This window comes from Taudactylus pleione, unplaced genomic scaffold (genome assembly GCF_031769625.1).
Source record: "Taudactylus pleione unplaced genomic scaffold, aTauple2 ptg000070l, whole genome shotgun sequence".
Taxonomy (NCBI): Eukaryota; Metazoa; Chordata; class Amphibia; order Anura; family Myobatrachidae; genus Taudactylus; species Taudactylus pleione.
In genome coordinates, this window is record NW_028284472.1 from 1,009,965 (window position 1) to 1,027,500 (window position 17,536).

General features: G+C 37.0%; 7 non-coding genes across 7 annotated transcripts; all 7 read right to left on the bottom strand.

The window, feature by feature from the left end:
• Positions 1-7,207: 7,207 nt before the first annotated feature.
• On the bottom strand, positions 7,208-7,279 carry TRNAA-UGC (transfer RNA alanine (anticodon UGC)). Its single transcript has one exon. It is a non-coding gene; the product is annotated as a tRNA-Ala (tRNA).
• An 850-nt stretch (positions 7,280-8,129) lies between these two features.
• Positions 8,130-8,201, bottom strand: TRNAA-UGC (transfer RNA alanine (anticodon UGC)). Its single transcript has one exon. It is a non-coding gene; the product is annotated as a tRNA-Ala (tRNA).
• Positions 8,202-11,753: 3,552 nt separating this feature from the next.
• Positions 11,754-11,825, bottom strand: TRNAA-UGC (transfer RNA alanine (anticodon UGC)). The gene has a single exon. It is a non-coding gene; the product is annotated as a tRNA-Ala (tRNA).
• Positions 11,826-12,665: 840 nt separating this feature from the next.
• On the bottom strand, positions 12,666-12,737 carry TRNAA-UGC (transfer RNA alanine (anticodon UGC)). The gene has a single exon. It is a non-coding gene; the product is annotated as a tRNA-Ala (tRNA).
• A 1,766-nt stretch (positions 12,738-14,503) lies between these two features.
• TRNAA-UGC (transfer RNA alanine (anticodon UGC)) lies at positions 14,504-14,575 on the bottom strand. Its single transcript has one exon. It is a non-coding gene; the product is annotated as a tRNA-Ala (tRNA).
• An 850-nt stretch (positions 14,576-15,425) lies between these two features.
• Positions 15,426-15,497, bottom strand: TRNAA-CGC (transfer RNA alanine (anticodon CGC)). The gene has a single exon. It is a non-coding gene; the product is annotated as a tRNA-Ala (tRNA).
• Positions 15,498-17,258: 1,761 nt separating this feature from the next.
• Positions 17,259-17,330, bottom strand: TRNAA-UGC (transfer RNA alanine (anticodon UGC)). The gene has a single exon. It is a non-coding gene; the product is annotated as a tRNA-Ala (tRNA).
• Positions 17,331-17,536: the final 206 nt, after the last annotated feature.

The following is a 17,536-nucleotide window of genomic DNA, read 5'->3' on the forward strand; positions in this document are numbered from 1 at the left end:
ACTACTTTTCAGTGTTATTTTGGATATCTTAGAAGATGGAAGTATAACCATTATACCATGCTTGACTTCAAGGAATTTATGGTTTTCATGTCTGATGAGAATGCAAGTAGATGCCCATTCCGAACATTGGAATGCTCTTAAAGTTCTCCATCAGAGACTGGTTTATCATCAGAATCCCCTACTTTTACTAATGAATGGTGTGGATATTGAACAAGATTTGCTAACTAGAGGGCTTTCTTACATTCTCTTTGGTCATCAGTGTCAGAACTTAGTAGAAGTGCACAAAGGATGCATGCTATGATTGCCTCTTGGGCATTGCTATCTAATGCTTCACCAGACAATCTATCTAGAGTTGATATGTTGTCATCATTCCATGCTTTGAATTTCATTAAGTGCTTGCCCTCCAAGCCCATGTCCATCCTCTTTTTGTTCACAAAGTGTTTGAACTTGTCTCTCAATCTTAATCAATTAGTTTTGCTATATTATTTGTCTCGCTCTTTTATTAAACTTTGCTCGGGTAGTCGCCTTCAGTTCCAACTGAAAATAAAAAAACTATTTCATACTTACCATATGTTTTCCCTCAGTGTAGGAGAATGGTAATAGGCATTCAATGGGAACTTTACTTTGAAAAATGGAATGAAGACAATGTTGAATATAATCATAGTTGATTGATTTTTTATGATTTGTATTCAACTTTGACTATTGCTGTAGAGTACTTTTATTGGTTTGCCTGTTATCTGTGGCTCTTCTAGAGAGTTTACATATGGTAAAAAGCTGTATTTTGCAAAACATGGAGATGCCGGGGAATGAACTCGGTGCAAAGCAAAGCATGCGCTCTACCACTGAGCTACATCCCCTAGGAGCTGCTATTTTCTTATGCACAAGTGATTACATCTTTACATTTCACTAGAGATTTACTACTTTTCAGTGTTATTAGGGACATCTTAGAGGATGGAAGGATAACCATTATACCTTGCTGGATTTCAAGGACTTTATGGTTTTCATGGCTGATGAGAATGCAAGGAGATGCCCATTCCAAACATTGGAATGCTCTTAAAGTTCTCCATCAGAGACTGGTTTATCATCAGAATCCCTTACTTTTACTAATGAATGGTGTAGATATTGATCAAGTTTTGCTAACTAGAGGGCTTTCTTACATTCTGTTTGGTCATCAGTGTCAGAATTTAGTAGAAGGGCAGAAAGGATGCATGCTATGACTGCCTCTTGGGCTTGCTAGCTAATGCTTCACCAGACAATCTATCTAGAGTTGATATGTTGTCATCATTCCATGCTTTGAAATTTCATTAAGTGCTTGCCCTCCAAGCCCATGTCCATCCTCTTTTTGTTCACAAAGTGTTTGAACTTGTCTCTCAATCTTAATCAATTAGTTTTACTATATTATTTGTCTCGCTCTTTTATTAAACTTTGCTCAGGTAGTCAAATTCAGTTCCCACTGAAAATAAAAAATCTATTTCCTACTTACCATATGTTTTCCCTCAGTGTAGGAGAATGGCTATAGGCATTCAATGGGAACTTTACTTTGAAAAATGGTATGAAGACGATGTTGAATATAATCATATTTGATTGATTTTTTAAGATTTGTATTCAACTTTGACTATTGCTGTAGAGTACTTTTATTGGTTTGCTTGTTATCTGTGGCTCTTCTAGAGAGTTTACATATGGTAAAAAGCTGCATTTTGCAAAACATGGAGATGCCGGGGAATGAACTCCGTGCAAAGCAAAGCATGTGCTCTACCACTGAGCTACGTCCCCTAGGAGCTGCTATTTTCTTATGCACAAGTGATTGCAGCTTTACATTTCACTAGAGATTTACTACTTTTCAGTGTTATTAGGGACATCTTAGAGGATGGAAGAATAACCATTATACCATGCTTGACTTCAAGGACTTTATGGTTTTCATGGCTGATGAGAATGCAAGGAGATGCCCATTCCAAACATTGGAATGCTCTTAAAGTTCTCCATCAGAGACTGGTTTATCATCAGAATCCCCTACTTTTACTAATGAATGGTGTAGATATTGATCAAGTTTTGCTAACTAGAGGGCATTCTTACATTCTGTTTGGTCATCAGTGTCAGAATTTAGTAGAAGGGCACAAAGGATGCATGCTATGACTGCCTCTTGGGCACTGCTAACTAATGCTTCACCAGACAATCTATCTAGAGTTGATATGTTGTCATCATTCCATGCTTTGAAATTTCATTAAGTGCTTGCCCTCCAAGCCCTTGTCCATCCTCTTTTTGTTCACAAAGTGTTTGAACTTGTCTCTCAATCTTAATCAATTAGTTTTACTATATTATTTGTCTCGCTCTTTTATTAAACTTTGCTCAGGTAGTCGCCTTCAGTTCCCACTGAAAATAAAAAATCTATTTCCTACTTACCATATGTTTTCCCTCAGTGTAGGAGAATGGCAATAGGCATTCAATGGGAACTTTACTTTGAAAAATGGAATGAAGACAATGTTGAATATAATCATATTTGATTGATTTTTTAAGATTTGTATTCAACTTTGACTGTTGCTGTAGAGTACTTTTATTTGATTGCTTGTTATCTGTGGCTCTTCTAGAGAGTTTACATATGGTAAAAAGCTGCATTTTGCAAAACATGGAGATGCCGGGGAATGAACTCGGTGCAAAGCAAAGCATGTGCTCTACCACTGAGCTACATCCCCTAGGAGCTGCTATTTTCTTATGCACAAGTGATTGCAGCTTTACATTTCACTAGAGATTTACTACTTTTCAGTGTTATTAGGGACATCTTAGAGGATGGAAGAATAACCATTATACCATGCTTGACTTCAAGGACTTTATGGTTTTCATGGCTGATGAGAATGCAAGGAGATGCCCATTCCAAACATTGGAATGCTCTTAAAGTTCTCCATCAGAAACTGGTTTATCATCAGAATCCCCTACTTTTACTAATGAATGGTGTAGATATTGATCAAGTTTTGCTAACTAGAGGGCTTTCTTACATTCTGTTTGGTCATCAGTGTCAGAATTTAGTAGAAGGGCACAAAGGATGCATGCTATGACTGCCTCTTGGGCTTGCTAGCTAATGCTTCACCAGACAATCTATCTAGAGTTGATATGTTGTCATCATTCCATGCTTTGAAATTTCATTAAGTGCTTGCCCTCCAAGCCCATGTCCATCCTCTTTTTGTTCACAAAGTGTTTGAACTTGTCTCTCAATCTTAATCAATTAGTTTTACTATATTATTTGTCTCGCTCTTTTATTAAACTTTGCTCAGGTAGTCACCTTCAGTTCCCACTGAAAATAAAAAATCTATTTCCTACTTACCATATGTTTTCCCTCAGTGTAGGAGAATGGCTATAGGCATTCAATGGGAACTTTACTTTGAAAAATGGTATGAAGACGATGTTGAATATAATCATATTTGATTGATTTTTTAAGATTTGTATTCAACTTTGACTGTTTCTGTAGAGTACTTTTATTTGATTGCTTGTTATCTGTGGCTCTTCTAGAGAGTTTACATATGGTAAAAAGCTGCATTTTGCAAAACATGGAGATGCCGGGGAATGAACTCGGTGCAAAGCAAAGCATGTGCTCTACCACTGAGCTACATCCCCTAGGAGCTGCTATTTTCTTATGCACAAGTGATTGCAGCTTTACATTTCACTAGAGATTTACTACTTTTCAGTGTTATTAGGGACATCTTAGAGGATGGAAGAATAACCATTATACCATGCTTGACTTCAAGGACTTTATGGTTTTCATGGCTGATGAGAATGCAAGGAGATGCCCATTCCAAACATTGGAATGCTCTTAAAGTTCTCCATCAGAGACTGGTTTATCATCAGAATCTTCTACTTTTACTAATGAATGGTGTAGATATTGATCAAGTTTTGCTGACTAGAGGGCATTCTTACATTCTGTTTGGTCATCAGTGTCAGAATTTAGTAGAAAGGCACAAAGGATGCATGCTATGACTGCCTCTTGGGCACTGCTAACTAATGCTTCACCAGACAATCTATCTAGAGTTGATATGTTGTCATCATTCCATGCTTTGAAATTTCATTAAGTGCTTGCCCTCCAAGCCCTTGTCCATCCTCTTTATGTTCACAAAGTGTTTGAACTTGTCTCTCAATCTTAATCAATTAGTTTTACTATATTATTTGTCTCGCTCTTTTATTAAACTTTGCTCAGGTAGTCGCCTTCAGTTCCCACTGAAAATAAAAAATCTATTTCCTACTTACCATATGTTTTCCCTCAGTGTAGGAGAATGGCAATAGGCATTCAATGGGAACTTTACTTTGAAAAATGGTATGAAGACGATGTTGAATATAATCATATTTGATTGATTTTTTATGATTTGTGTTCAACTTTGACTATTGCTGTAGAGTACTTTTATTGGTTTGCTTGTTATCTGTGGCTCTTCTAGAGAGTTTACATATGGTAAAAAGCTGCATTTTGCAAAACATGGAGATGCCGGGGAATGAACTCCGTGCAAAGCAAAGCATGTGCTCTACCACTGAGCTACGTCCCCTAGGAGCTGCTATTTTCTTATGCACAAGTGATTGCAGCTTTACATTTCACTAGAGATTTACTACTTTTCAGTGTTATTAGGGACATCTTAGAGGATGGAAGAATAACCATTATACCATGCTTGACTTCAAGGACTTTATGGTTTTCATGGCTGATGAGAATGCAAGGAGATGCCCATTCCAAACATTGGAATGCTCTTAAAGTTCTCCATCAGAGACTGGTTTATCATCAGAATCCCCTACTTTTACTAATGAATGGTGTAGATATTGATCAAGTTTTGCTAACTAGAGGGCATTCTTACATTCTGTTTGGTCATCAGTGTCAGAATTTAGTAGAAGGGCACAAAGGATGCATGCTATGACTGCCTCTTGGGCACTGCTAACTAATGCTTCACCAGACAATCTATCTAGAGTTGATATGTTGTCATCATTCCATGCTTTGAAATTTCATTAAGTGCTTGCCCTCCAAGCCCTTGTCCATCCTCTTTTTGTTCACAAAGTGTTTGAACTTGTCTCTCAATCTTAATCAATTAGTTTTACTATATTATTTGTCTCGCTCTTTTATTAAACTTTGCTCAGGTAGTCGCCTTCAGTTCCCACTGAAAATAAAAAATCTATTTCCTACTTACCATATGTTTTCCCTCAGTGTAGGAGAATGGCAATAGGCATTCAATGGGAACTTTACTTTGAAAAATGGAATGAAGACAATGTTGAATATAATCATATTTGATTGATTTTTTAAGATTTGTATTCAACTTTGACTGTTGCTGTAGAGTACTTTTATTTGATTGCTTGTTATCTGTGGCTCTTCTAGAGAGTTTACATATGGTAAAAAGCTGCATTTTGCAAAACATGGAGATGCCGGGGAATGAACTCGGTGCAAAGCAAAGCATGTGCTCTACCACTGAGCTACATCCCCTAGGAGCTGCTATTTTCTTATGCACAAGTGATTGCAGCTTTACATTTCACTAGAGATTTACTACTTTTCAGTGTTATTAGGGACATCTTAGAGGATGGAAGAATAACCATTATACCATGCTTGACTTCAAGGACTTTATGGTTTTCATGGCTGATGAGAATGCAAGGAGATGCCCATTCCAAACATTGGAATGCTCTTAAAGTTCTCCATCAGAAACTGGTTTATCATCAGAATCCCCTACTTTTACTAATGAATGGTGTAGATATTGATCAAGTTTTGCTAACTAGAGGGCTTTCTTACATTCTGTTTGGTCATCAGTGTCAGAATTTAGTAGAAGGGCACAAAGGATGCATGCTATGACTGCCTCTTGGGCTTGCTAGCTAATGCTTCACCAGACAATCTATCTAGAGTTGATATGTTGTCATCATTCCATGCTTTGAAATTTCATTAAGTGCTTGCCCTCCAAGCCCATGTCCATCCTCTTTTTGTTCACAAAGTGTTTGAACTTGTCTCTCAATCTTAATCAATTAGTTTTACTATATTATTTGTCTCGCTCTTTTATTAAACTTTGCTCAGGTAGTCACCTTCAGTTCCCACTGAAAATAAAAAATCTATTTCCTACTTACCATATGTTTTCCCTCAGTGTAGGAGAATGGCTATAGGCATTCAATGGGAACTTTACTTTGAAAAATGGTATGAAGACGATGTTGAATATAATCATATTTGATTGATTTTTTAAGATTTGTATTCAACTTTGACTGTTTCTGTAGAGTACTTTTATTTGATTGCTTGTTATCTGTGGCTCTTCTAGAGAGTTTACATATGGTAAAAAGCTGCATTTTGCAAAACATGGAGATGCCGGGGAATGAACTCGGTGCAAAGCAAAGCATGTGCTCTACCACTGAGCTACATCCCCTAGGAGCTGCTATTTTCTTATGCACAAGTGATTGCAGCTTTACATTTCACTAGAGATTTACTACTTTTCAGTGTTATTAGGGACATCTTAGAGGATGGAAGAATAACCATTATACCATGCTTGACTTCAAGGACTTTATGGTTTTCATGGCTGATGAGAATGCAAGGAGATGCCCATTCCAAACATTGGAATGCTCTTAAAGTTCTCCATCAGAGACTGGTTTATCATCAGAATCTTCTACTTTTACTAATGAATGGTGTAGATATTGATCAAGTTTTGCTGACTAGAGGGCATTCTTACATTCTGTTTGGTCATCAGTGTCAGAATTTAGTAGAAAGGCACAAAGGATGCATGCTATGACTGCCTCTTGGGCACTGCTAACTAATGCTTCACCAGACAATCTATCTAGAGTTGATATGTTGTCATCATTCCATGCTTTGAAATTTCATTAAGTGCTTGCCCTCCAAGCCCTTGTCCATCCTCTTTATGTTCACAAAGTGTTTGAACTTGTCTCTCAATCTTAATCAATTAGTTTTACTATATTATTTGTCTCGCTCTTTTATTAAACTTTGCTCAGGTAGTCGCCTTCAGTTCCCACTGAAAATAAAAAATCTATTTCCTACTTACCATATGTTTTCCCTCAGTGTAGGAGAATGGCAATAGGCATTCAATGGGAACTTTACTTTGAAAAATGGTATGAAGACGATGTTGAATATAATCATATTTGATTGATTTTTTATGATTTGTGTTCAACTTTGACTATTGCTGTAGAGTACTTTTATTGGATTGCTTGTTATCTGTGGCTATTCTAGAGAGTTTACATATGGTAAAAAGCTGCATTTTGCAAAACATGGAGATGCCGGGTATTGAACCCGGGGCCTCATACATGCAAAGCATGCGCTCTACCACTGAGCTACATCCCCTTAGAATTGCTATGTTCTTATGCACAAGTGATTGCAGCTTTACATTTCACTAGAGATTTACTCCTTTTCAGTGTTATTAGGGATATCTTAGAAGATGGAAGTATAACCATTATACCATGCTTGACTTCAAGGACTTTATGGTTTTCATGGCTGATGAGAATGCATGGAGATGCCCATTCCGAACTTTGGAATGCTCTTAAAGTTCTCCATCAGAGACTGGTTTATCATCAGAATCCCCTACTTTTACTAATGAATGGTGTAGATATTGATCAAGTTTTGCTAACTAGAGGGCTTTCTTACATTCTGTTTGATCATCAGTGTCAGAATTTAGTAGAAGGGCACAAAGGATGCATGCTATGACTGCCTCTTGGGCTTGCTAGCTAATGCTTCACCAGACAATCTATCTAGAGTTGATAAGTTGTCATCATTCCATGCTTTGAAATTTCATTAAGTGCTTGCCCTCCAAGCCCATGTCCATCCTCTTTTTGTTCACAAAGTGTTTGAACTTGTCTCTCAATCTTAATCAATTAGTTTTACTATATTATTTGTCTCGCTCTTTTATTAAACTTTGCTCGGGTAGTCGCCTTCAGTTCCCACTGAAAATAAAAAATCTATTTCCTACTTACTATATGTTTTCCCACAGTGTAGGAGAATGACAATAGGCATTCAATGGGAACTTTACTTTGAAAAATGGTATGAAGACGATGTTGAATATAATCATATTTGATTGATTTTTTATGATTTGTATTCAACTTTGACTATTGCTGTAGAGAACTTTTATTGGATTGCTTGTTATCTGTGGCTCTTCTAGAGAGTTTACATATGGTAAAAAGCTGCATTTTGCAAAACATGGAGATGCCGGGTATTGAACCCGGGCCCTCATACATGCAAAGCATGCGCTCTACCACTGAGCTACATCACCTTAGAATTGCTATGTTTTTATGCACAAGTGTTTGCAGCTTTACATTTCACTAGAGATTTACTACTTTTCAGTGTTATTAGGGATATCTTAGAAGATGGAAGTATAACCATTATACCATGCTTGACTTCAAGGAATTTATGGTTTTCATGTCTGATGAGAATGCAAGTAGATGCCCATTCCGAACATTGGAATGCTCTTAAAGTTCTCCATCAGAGACTGGTTTATCATCAGAATCCCCTACTTTTACTAATGAATGGTGTGGATATTGAACAAGATTTGCTAACTAGAGGGCTTTCTTACATTCTCTTTGGTCATCAGTGTCAGAACTTAGTAGAAGTGCACAAAGGATGCATGCTATGATTGCCTCTTGGGCATTGCTATCTAATGCTTCACCAGACAATCTATCTAGAGTTGATATGTTGTCATCATTCCATGCTTTGAATTTCATTAAGTGCTTGCCCTCCAAGCCAATGTCCATCCTCTTTTTGTTCACAAAGTGTTTGAACTTGTCTCTCAATCTTAATCTTTTAGTTTTGCTATATTATTTGTCTTGCTCTTTTATTAAACTTTGCTCGGGTAGTCGCCTTCAGTTCCCACTGAAAATAAAAAAACTATTTCATACTTACCATATGTTTTCCCTCAGTGTAGGAGAATGGCAATAGGCATTCAATGGGAACTTTACTTTGAAAAATGGAATGAAGACAATGTTGAATATAATCATATTTGATTGATTTTTTAAGATTTGTATTCAACTTTGACTGTTGCTGTAGAGTACTTTTATTTGATTGCTTGTTATCTGTGGCTCTTCTAGAGAGTTTACATATGGTAAAAAGCTGCATTTTGCAAAACATGGAGATGCCGGGGAATGAACTCGGTGCAAAGCAAAGCATGTGCTCTACCACTGAGCTACATCCCCTAGGAGCTGCTATTTTCTTATGCACAAGTGATTGCAGCTTTACATTTCACTAGAGATTTACTACTTTTCAGTGTTATTAGGGACATCTTAGAGGATGGAAGAATAACCATTATACCATGCTTGACTTCAAGGACTTTATGGTTTTCATGGCTGATGAGAATGCAAGGAGATGTCCATTCCAAACATTGGAATGCTCTTAAAGTTCTCCATCAGAGACTGGTTTATCATCAGAATCCCCTACTTTTACTAATGAATGGTGTAGATATTGATCAAGTTTTGCTAACTAGAGGGCATTCTTACATTCTGTTTGGTCATCAGTGTCAGAATTTAGTAGAAGGGCACAAAGGATGCATGCTATGACTGCCTCTTGGGCTTGCTAGCTAATGCTTCACCAGACAATCTATCTAGAGTTGATATGTTGTCATCATTCCATGCTTTGAAATTTCATTAAGTGCTTGCCCTCCAAGCCCATGTCCATCCTCTTTTTGTTCACAAAGTGTTTGAACTTGTCTCTCAATCTTAATCAATTAGTTTTACTATATTATTTGTCTCACACTTTTATTAAACTTTGCTCGGGTAGTAACCTTCAGTTCCCACTGAAAATAAAAAATCTATTTCCTACTTACTATATGTTTTCCCACAGTGTAGGAGAATGACAATAGGCATTCAATGGGAACTTTACTTTGAAAAATGGTATGAAGACGATGTTGAATATAATCATATTTGATTGATTTTTTATGATTTGTATTCAACTTTGACTATTGCTGTAGAGAACTTTTATTGGATTGCTTGTTATCTGTGGCTCTTCTAGAGAGTATGGTAAAAAGCTGCATTTTGCAAAACATGGAGATGCCAGTATTGAACCCGGGGCCTCATACATGCAAAGCATGCGCTCTACCACTGAGCTACATCCCCTTAGAATTGCTATGTTTTTATGCACAAGTGATTGCAGCTTTACATTTCACTAGAGATTTACTACTTTTCAGTGTTATTAGTGATATCTTAGAAGATGGAAGTATAACCATTATACCATGCTTGACTTCAAGGAATTTATGGTTTTCATGTCTGATGAGAATGCAAGTAGATGCCCATTCCGAACATTGGAATGCTCTTAAAGTTCTCCATCAGAGACTGGTTTATCATCAGAATCCCCTACTTTTACTAATGAATGGTGTGGATATTGAACAAGATTTGCTAACTAGAGGGCTTTCTTACATTCTCTTTGGTCATCAGTGTCAGAACTTAGTAGAAGTGCACAAAGGATGCATGCTATGATTGCCTCTTGGGCATTGCTATCTAATGCTTCACCAGACAATCTATCTAGAGTTGATATGTTGTCATCATTCCATGCTTTGAATTTCATTAAGTGCTTGCCCTCCAAGCCAATGTCCATCCTCTTTTTGTTCACATATTATTTGTCTAGCTCTTTTATTAAACTTTGCTCGGGTAGTCGCCTTCAGTTCCCACTGAAAATAAAAAAACTATTTCATACTTACCATATGTTTTCCCTCAGTGTAGGAGAATGGCAATAGGCATTCAATGGGAACTTTACTTTGAAAAATGGAATGAAGACAATGTTGAATATAATCATATTTGATTGATTTTTTAAGATTTGTATTCAACTTTGACTGTTGCTGTAGAGTACTTTTATTGGTTTGCCTGTTATCTGTGGCTCTTCTAGAGAGTTTACATATGGTAAAAAGCTGTATTTTGCAAAACATGGAGATGCCGGGGAATGAACTCGGTGCAAAGCAAAGCATGCGCTCTACCACTGAGCTACATCCCCTAGGAGCTGCTATTTTCATATGCACAATTGATTACAGCTTTACATTTCACTAGAGATTTACTACTTTTCAGTGTTATTAGGGACATCTTAGAGGATAGAAGTATAACCATTATACCATGCTTGACTTCAAGGACTTTATGGTTTTCATGGCTGATGAGAATGCAAGGAGATGCCCATTCCGAACATTGGAATACTCTTAAAGTTCTCCATCAGAGACTGGTTTATCATCAGAATCCCCTACTTTTACTAATGAATGGTGTAGATATTGATCAAATTTTGCTAACTAGAGGGCTTTCTTACATTCTGTTTGGTCATCAGTGTCAGAATTTAGTAGAAGGGCACAAAGGATGCATGCTATGACTGCCTCTTGGGCTTGCTAGCTAATGCTTCACCAGACAATCTATCTAGAGTTGATATGTTGTCATCATTCCATGCTTTGAAATTTCATTAAGTGCTTGCCCTCCAAGCCCATGTCCATCCTCTTTTTGTTCACAAAGTGTTTGAACTTGTCTCTCAATCTTAATCAATTAGTTTTACTATATTATTTGTCTCGCTCTTTTATTAAACTTTGCTCGCGTAGTCGCCTTCAGTTCCCACTGAAAATAAAAACTCTATTTCCTACTTACTATATGTTTTCCCTCAGTGTAGGAGAATGGCAATAGGCATTCAATGGGAACTTTACTTTGAAAAATGGTATGAAGACGATGTTGAATATAATCATATTTGATTGATTTTTAATGATTTGTGTTCAACTTTGACTATTGCTGTAGAGTACTTTTATTGGATTGCTTGTTATCTGTGGCTCTTCTAGAGAGTTTACATATGGTAAAAAGCTGCATTTTGCAAAACATGGAGATGCCGGGTATTGAACCCGGGGCCTCATACATGCAAAGCATGCGCTCTACCACTGAGCTACATCCCCTTAGAATTGCTATGTTCTTATGCACAAGTGATTGCAGCTTTACATTTCACTAGAGATTTACTACTTTTCAGTGTTATTAGGGATATCTTAGAAGATGGAAGTATAACCATTATACCATGCTTGACTTCAAGGACTTTATGGTTTTCATGGCTGATGAGAATGCATGGAGATGCCCATTCCGAACATTGGAATGCTCTTAAAGTTCTCCATCAGAGACTGGTTTATCATCAGAATCCCCTACTTTTACTAATGAATGGTGTAGATATTGATCAAATTTTGCTAACTAGAGGGCTTTCTTACATTCTGTTTGGTCATCAGTGTCAGAATTTAGTAGAAGGGCACAAAGGATGCATGCTATGACTGCCTCTTGGGCTTGCTAGCTAATGCTTCACCAGACAATCTATCTAGAGTTGATATGTTGTCATCATTCCATGCTTTGAAATTTCATTAAGTGCTTGCCCTCCAAGCCCATGTCCATCCTCTTTTTGTTCACAAAGTGTTTGAACTTGTCTCTCAATCTTAATCAATTAGTTTTACTATATTATTTGTCTCACACTTTTATTAAACTTTGCTCGGGTAGTCGCCTTCAGTTCCCACTGAAAATAAAAAATCTATTTCCTACTTACTATATGTTTTCCCACAGTGTAGGAGAATGACAATAGGCATTCAATGGGAACTTTACTTTGAAAAATGGTATGAAGACGATGTTGAATATAATCATATTTGATTGATTTTTTATGATTTGTATTCAACTTTGACTATTGCTGTAGCGAACTTTTATTGGATTGCTTGTTATCTGTGGCTCTTCTAGAGAGTTTACATATGGTAAAAAGCTGCATTTTGCAATGCCGGGTATTGAACCCGGGGCCTCATACATGCAAAGCATGCGCTCTACCACTGAGCTACATCCCCTTAGAATTGCTATGTTTTTATGCACAAGTGATTGCAGCTTTACATTTCACTAGAGATTTACTACTTTTCAGTGTTATTAGGGATATCTTAGAAGATGGAAGTATAACCATTATACCATGCTTGACTTTAAGGAATTTATGGTTTTCATGTCTGATGAGAATGCAAGTAGATGCCCATTCCGAACATTGGAATGCTCTTAAAGTTCTCCATCAGAGACTGGTTTATCATCAGAATCCCCTACTTTTACTAATGAATGGTATGGATATTGAACAAGATTTGCTAACTAGAGGGCTTTCTTACATTCTCTTTGGTCATCAGTGTCAGAACTTAGTAGAAGTGCACAAAGGATGCATGCTATGATTGCCTCTTGGGCATTGCTATCTAATGCTTCACCAGACAATCTATCTAGAGTTGATATGTTGTCATCATTCCATGCTTTGAATTTCATTAAGTGCTTGCCCTCGAAGCCAATGTCCATCCTCTTTTTGTTCACAAAGTGTTTGAACTTGTCTCTCAATCTTAATCTTTTAGTTTTGCTATATTATTTGTCTCGCTCTTTTATTAAACTTTGCTCGGGTAGTCGCCTTCAGTTCCCACTGAAAATAAAAAAACTATTTCATACTTACCATATGTTTTCCCTCAGTGTAGGAGAATGGCAATAGGCATTCAAGGGGAACTTTACTTTGAAAAATGGAATGAAGACAATGTTGAATATAATCATATTTGATTGATTTTTTATGATTTGTATTCAACTTTGACTATTGCTGTAGAGTACTTTTATTGGTTTGCCTGTTATCTGTGGCTCTTCTAGAGAGTTTACATATGGTAAAAAGCTGTATTTTGCAAAACATGGAGATGCCGGGGAATGAACTCGGTGCAAAGCAAAGCATGCGCTCTACCACTGAGCTACATCCCCTAGGAGCTGCTATTTTCATATGCACAATTGATTACAGCTTTACATTTCACTAGAGATTTACTACTTTTCAGTGTTATTAGGGACATCTTAGAGGATAGAAGTATAACCATTATACCATGCTTGACATCAAGGACTTTATGGTTTTCATGGCTGATGAGAATGCAAGGAGATGCCCATTCTGAACATTGGAATGCTCTTAAAGTTCTCCATCAGAGACTGGTTTATCATCAGAATCCCCTACTTTTACTAATGAATGGTGTAGATATTGATCAAATTTTGCTAACTAGAGGGCTTTCTTACATTCTGTTTGGTCATCAGTGTCAGAATTTAGTAGAAGGGCACAAAGGATGCATGCTATGACTGCCTCTTGGGCTTGCTAGCTAATGCTTCACCAGCCAATCTATCTAGAGTTGATATGTTGTCATCATTCCATGCTTTGAAATTTCATTAAGTGCTTGCCCTCCAAGCCCATGTCCATCCTCTTTTTGTTCACAAAGTGTTTGAACTTGTCTCTCAATCTTAATCAATTAGTTTTACTATATTATTTGTCTCGCTCTTTTATTAAACTTTGCTCGGGTAGTCGCCTTCAGTTCCCACTGAAAATAAAAACTCTATTTCCTACTTACTATATGTTTTCCCTCAGTGTAGGAGAATGGCAATAGGCATTCAATGGGAACTTTACTTTGAAAAATGGTATGAAGATGATGTTGAATATAATCATATTTGATTGATTTTTAATGATTTGTGTTCAACTTTGACTATTGCTGTAGAGTACTTTTATTGGATTGCTTGTTATCTGTGGCTCTTCTAGAGAGTTTACATATGGTAAAAAGCTGCATTTTGCAAAACATGGAGATGCCAGGTATTGAACCCGGGGCCTCATACATGCAAAGCATGCGCTCTACCACTGAGCTACATCCCCTTAGAATTGCTATGTTCTTATGCACAAGTGATTGCAGCTTTACATTTCACTAGAGATTTACTACTTTTCAGTGTTATTAGGGATATCTTAGAAGATGGAAGTATAACCATTATACCATGCTTGACTTCAAGGACTTTATGGTTTTCATGGCTGATGAGAATGCATGGAGATGCCCATTCCGAACATTGGAATGCTCTTAAAGTTCTCCATCAGAGACTGGTTTATCATCAGAATCCCCTACTTTTACTAATGAATGGTGTAGATATTGATCAAGTTTTGCTAACTAGAGGGCTTTCTTACATTCTGTTTGGTCATCAGTGTCAGAATTTAGTAGAAGTGCACAAAGGATGCATGCTATGACTGCCTCTTGGGCTTGCTAGCTAATGCTTCACCAGACAATCTATCTAGAGTTGATATGTTGTCATCATTCCATGCTTTGAAATTTCATTAAGTGCTTGCCCTCCAAGCCCATGTCCATCCTCTTTTTGTTCACAAAGTGTTTGAACTTGTCTCTCAATCTTAATCAATTAGTTTTACTATATTATTTGTCTCGCTCTTTTATTAAACTTTGCTCGGGTAGTCGCCTTCAGTTCCCACTGAAAATAAAAAATCTATTTCCTACTTACTATATGTTTTCCCACAGTGTAGGAGAATGACAATAGGCATTCAATGGGAACTTTACTTTGAAAAATGGTATGAAGACGATGTTGAATATAATCATATTTGATTGATTTTTTATGATTTGTATTCAACTTTGACTATTGCTGTAGAGAACTTTTATTGGATTGCTTGTTATCTGTGGCTCTTCTAGAGAGTTTACATATGGTAAAAAGCTGCATTTTGCAAAACATGGAGATGCCGGGTATTGAACCCGGGGCCTCATACATGCGAAGCATGCGCTCTACCACTGAGCTACATCCCCTTAGAATTGCTACGTTTTTATGCACAAGTGATTGCAGCTTTACATTTCACTAGAGATTTACTACTTTTCAGTGTTATTAGGGATATCTTAGAAGATGGAAGTATAACCATTATACCATGCTTGACTTCAAGGAATTTATGGTTTTCATGTCTGATGAGAATGCAAGTAGATGCCCATTCCGAACATTGGAATGCTCTTAAAGTTCTCCATCAGAGACTGGTTTATCATCAGAATCCCCTACTTTTACTAATGAATGGTGTGGATATTGAACAAGATTTGCTAACTAGAGGGCTTTCTTACATTCTCTTTGGTCATCAGTGTCAGAACTTAGTAGAAGTGCACAAAGGATGCATGCTATGATTGCCTCTTGGGCATTGCTATCTAATGCTTCACCAGACAATCTATCTAGAGTTGATATGTTGTCATCATTCCATGCTTTGAATTTCATTAAGTGCTTGCCCTCCAAGCCAATGTCCATCCTCTTTTTGTTCACAAAGTGTTTGAACTTGTCTCTCAATCTTAATCTTTTAGTTTTGCTATATTATTTGTCTCGCTCTTTTATTAAACTTTGCTCGGGTAGTCGCCTTCAGTTCCCACTGAAAATAAAAAAACTATTTCATACTTACCATATGTTTTCCCTCAGTGTAGGAGAATGGCAATAGGCATTCAATGGGAACTTTACTTTGAAAAATGGAATGAAGACAATGTTGAATATAATCATATTTGATTGATTTTTTAAGATTTGTATTCAACTTTGACTGTTGCTGTAGAGTACTTTTATTTGATTGCTTGTTATCTGTGGCTCTTCTAGAGAGTTTACATATGGTAAAAATTTTGCAAAACATGGAGATGCCGGGGAAAGAACTCGGTGCAAAGCAAAGCATGTGCTCTACCACTGAGCTACATCCCCTAGGAGCTGCTATTTTCTTATGCACAAGTGATTGCAGCTTTACATTTCACTTGAGATTTACTACTTTTCAGTGTTATTAGGGACATCTTAGAGGATGGAAGAATAACCATTATACCATGCTTGACTTCAAGGACTTTATGGTTTTCATGGCTGATGAGAATGCAAGGAGATGCCCATTCCAAACATTGGAATGCTCTTAAAGTTCTCCATCAGAGACTGGTTTATCATCAGAATCCCCTACTTTTACTAATGAATGGTGTAGATATTGATCAAGTTTTGCTAACTAGAGGGCATTCTTACATTCTGTTTGGTCATCAGTGTCAGAATTTAGTAGAAGGGCACAAAGGATGCATGCTATGACTGCCTCTTGGGCATTGCTAACTAATGCTTCACCAGACAATCTATCTAGAGTTGATATATTGTCATCATTCCATGCTTTGAAATTTCATTAAGTGCTTGCCTTCCAAGCCCATGTCCATCCTCTTTTTGTTCACAAAGTGTTTGAACTTGTCTCTCAATCTTAATCAATTAGTTTTACTATATTATTTGTCTCGCTCTTTTATTAAACTTTGCTCGGGTAGTCGCCTTTAGTTCCCACTGAAAATAAAAAATCTATTTCCTACTTACTATATGTTTTCCCTCAGTGTAGGAGAATGGCAATAGGCATTCAATGGGAACTTTACTTTGAAAAATGGTATGAAGACGATGTTGAATATAATCATATTTGATTGATTTTTAATGATTTGTGTTCAACTTTGACTATTGCTGTAGAGTACTTTTATTGGATTGCTTGTTATCTGTGGCTCTTCTAGAGAGTTTACATATGGTAAAAAGCTGCATTTTGCAAAACATGGAGATGCCAGGTATTGAACCCGGGGCCTCATACATGCAAAGCATGCACTCTACCACTGAGCTACATCCCCTTAGAATTGCTATGTTCTTATGCACAAGTGATTGCAGCTTTACATTTCACTAGAGATTTACTACTTTTCAGTGTTATTAGGGATATCTTAGAAGATGGAAGTATAACCATTATACCATGCTTGACTTCAAGGACTTTATGGTTTTCATGGCTGATGAGAATGCATGGAGATGCCCATTCCGAACATTGGAATGCTCTTAAAGTTCT